This window comes from Echinops telfairi, unplaced genomic scaffold, assembly GCF_000313985.2.
Source record: "Echinops telfairi isolate 266 unplaced genomic scaffold, ASM31398v2 ScPeMD7_3509;HRSCAF=4178, whole genome shotgun sequence".
NCBI classification, from domain to species: Eukaryota; Metazoa; Chordata; class Mammalia; order Afrosoricida; family Tenrecidae; genus Echinops; species Echinops telfairi.
The window spans coordinates 2,610,271-2,613,981 of NW_022107407.1; the positions used below are offsets into that span (position 1 = coordinate 2,610,271).

Genomic DNA, 3,711 nt, shown 5'->3' on the forward strand with positions numbered 1-3,711 from the left:
GTTTTTTATATTGATTTTTAAAATTACACCCCAAACATACAATAAAACTATTTTATACATATTTTTTAACTTACCTGCAACAAGCAAACAAAATTAAAAAATTATTATTTAGTCAAATACCAATCAGTATATATATTTCTCTTCAAAACCAGTCTTCAAGAGGAAGATGGAAGTTTTTAATCCTGAGTTCCTTACTGGTAAAGAAATTGCATAATACTATTTCTTACACATTTTTATTTAATTTTCTTAAGTGGCAGATGGGTATATTAGAAAGTCATATGAGAAATCATCTGATAATCAGAAATTCAACTTGGAAAAGAGTATTTCATTTTCTCTTCTTTCTATGTATCTCCAATCTTTAAAAGTGACTTTAATGGAGCCTGCCTCTCGTATGTCTATTGAATAACATCTCTCACTGTATTTCCAGAAGCACAGTTCGTTTCAAAGAATACATTTTCACCTTGAAAAAGAAAAAAAAAACCCAAAAGCATATGCTTTTTTTGAAATAGGAGGCACAGAAAGAAGATAAAAAGAGATTCAAAAATAAAATATGTGATATCCACCAGCTATCTAGTAGCATGAGGGTAAAATCTTTTCTGACAATCCCATTAAGTTGCTATTAGCACACACACACACACACACACACACACACACACTCAAAAAAAAAAAAGCAATAGAGGCTTTTTAAAGTAAATTTAAAAATTTTTTCTCATTGGAACGCATGTCAACTTTTATCATTTTTATTCTTTCAAGTTTAAGAACTTTACTGAGAAGAATTAAATTAACAATGGAAGTATTGTACCGAGTCAATCGTATCAACTGTCATTTTGCCAGCAAGACATCACATTTCAAGTCCAGGAAATGAAAAAGAGAGGTAAAATATGGTTAAAGCGACCATTATAAATTTATCTAAAACTTGGGAACATATGTCTTTACTTCATGTTAAGTATAATAGGGAACTTGGGAAATAATATGGCACTCTTTTGATAGTAAACTTCATGCGGAAAATATAGAGCTCTGCACAAATCTTCAATCATTTTTTCATATCAAAGGAAGCAATTTAATTCTCCAAATGTTATTTTTATTCATCTACAATCCATTCTCCTTGCAGCAACAATTAACTTCAAAGTTATGTTGGAAAACATATAGGTGACATAGTCTTGAATAAAGCTCCAGCTTAAAAAAAACAAAAACAGAAAAATTGGGTAAATTATAACCAACAAATGTTGTTAGGTGCTATGGAGTCAGCTCTAACTCATTGCAACCCTGTCCACAGCAAAAGGAAACACTGCCTTGTCCTGCACCATTGACACAATTGTTGTTGTCTTTGAACCCATTGTTGCAGCCACTATGTCAATCTAACTCATTAAAAGTTTGTTTTTTTCACGGACCCACTACTTTAACAAGCATCATGCCCTGGGGGTGTACAAAGCTTCTACAACTGTGGGTAACTGAATGGGGGGCGGGGGTGGAGGAAACCATAATTTTTGTGTTGGGGGGTCAATGGTAAAAGACTTCTGAAAGTGTGACAACCAAACATTAATTCAAAATCAAATACTTAATGAACTAGGGGTGTGTCTAACAGTTCTTTTTCATGTTGCAAACTTTTCTGGTGAAAAGGAGGGTCATAGTTGGAAAAGGTTTAGGAAGGCCTGGTTGGGTTACTCTTCAGCCTGATAAATCACAAGGTTAGTTGTTTGAGACCACCATGTTCTGTGGGAGAAAGATGAGTCACTATATATATATAGTTATTACTATATATATAACCTATCGCTATATATATATAGTGATTACTGTATATATAACCTATCCATATATATACATATATATAAAACCTATAATCACTATATATATAACCTACAAGCATTTCAATAGGGAGCGTGTGATCAAGAACTAAAGGTATTTAAGGAAGACATCTAAGCTTCATTGAAGGCATAAGTAAAAATTAAGGATCCCAAAATCCATGGACTATCAGTTTAAATGTTTTGACTAGCTGATGAGACACTTGAAGCACTCATTTGTCTGTGGCAAGAAATTTGTACTGCTACGTGGCTGACTGGAAGAGTTTCATTTTTGTGCCATTCCAAAGAAAAGTGACTCAACGGAATGGAAAACGTATTGAACAATATCACTAATATTAAAGGCAGATACCATGTTACTGAAGAATTATCTTATAATAACCATTATTGAATTATCAACAGTAGGTGCAACTACATCTACAGAAAGAAGGAAAATATTTCAGTTGGATTCAGATGAGGATATGCCATCAGATAGCTCTTCTCTGAAAGCAGAAAATACCAGGAAGATATTTACTTGTGTTTTATTGGCTATGCAAAGACATGTAACTACTCGGATTATTACAAACTATGGATAACAATTTTTAAAATGGTATAACTCTTCATTTTGCTCTTGAAGAACTTGTTCACAAATCAAGACGCAGTCATTCAAACAGAACAAGGAAATACTATGTGGAAAAAATCAAGGGGCCTTTGTTTAGGTGAGGCACTGCATGGGTTACCATGGCTCTCATAGGAATCTCTGTAGCAGCTTCCAATTGTATGATCTGAATGGTCAAAATCACAACTATATATAAATGTAAGTATATGTATATGTATATATATAGTTATATAGTTATAACTATAGCCTCTACATGGGTAGTCTCATCAGGTGAATTTGAATGACCATAATTGTGATATGAATAATCTCTTGGTGGTAGCGCATACTCTTTTGTATCACAAAAACTTGGGTAACCTCTGCTTGAATAGCTGTCTTTATTAGGCCATCCATCATCTCTTGAGGACAAATAAATATCTCTGCGGGAGGGCTGAGCCTCCATAACTATCTCCTCTGTGTTATACAGGGAATCTTCCTCCTGTTCCATTGCTACTACACCCAGACCCTGAAGGAACTGATCTGTTAGGAGGTGGCCCCTCACTTCATAGTGGCACTCTTATTTTCCCTGGAAATTGAAAGAACTAATATTAAAATTTGTGGCATAGCTATCATGCCCCCATAAGAAGGGGTTTTCTGGTTCCTGATTCCTGGTTCCTGAACTGCATTGTCTCCCACCTCTAATACCTCTTGAGAGGCCTCTGCTTTGTGGACATGGTGGGGTCCATGTCTACCACTCACAAATGTTGGTTTTGTGTCTTGTTCAACTCTGATGGAATGCTCCCTAAGGACTTTCCATTCAAATACCTGGATGCATGTTTAGTATGTGCTGGGCTTTGAAAGAGGATAAAAGCAAACTCGCTGGATTTGTTTGTTTCTTAATCTTTCATCAAGAGCACTTCCACAATTTGTTCATATCTGCCAAATATTGTTTCCAGGGCTTTCTCATTTGCATTGCAGCAGACTAAGGCAATGATACTACTTTAAATAATAATTATCAAAGATGTTGTTCAAAATTTTTGATGTATTCTCTACAAAATTAAAAGTTTTAAGTTCCTTGAGTATGGAATATTTGAGTCAACACATACACACACATGCACATCTACACATACATGCACACAGAATCTCCTAGCAATTTGTAGGATATTTATTTATTGTTTCAAGGTTTTGTTAGTAAATCTCTTTTCAGATATTAGCTGACCTTAAGCTATCTGAACAAGGAAATCAATACCCATATACAGTGAACCCTCGTTTATCGCGGTTAATTGGTTCTAGACCCTACCGTGATAAATGAAATTCCGCGAAGTAGGATTCCTTATT

General features: G+C 34.6%; 1 pseudogene; it reads right to left on the reverse strand.

The window, feature by feature from the left end:
• Positions 1–395: 395 nt before the first annotated feature.
• The window catches only part of LOC115870940, a 10,253-nt pseudogene continuing 6,937 nt past the window's right edge, over positions 396–3,711 (reverse strand).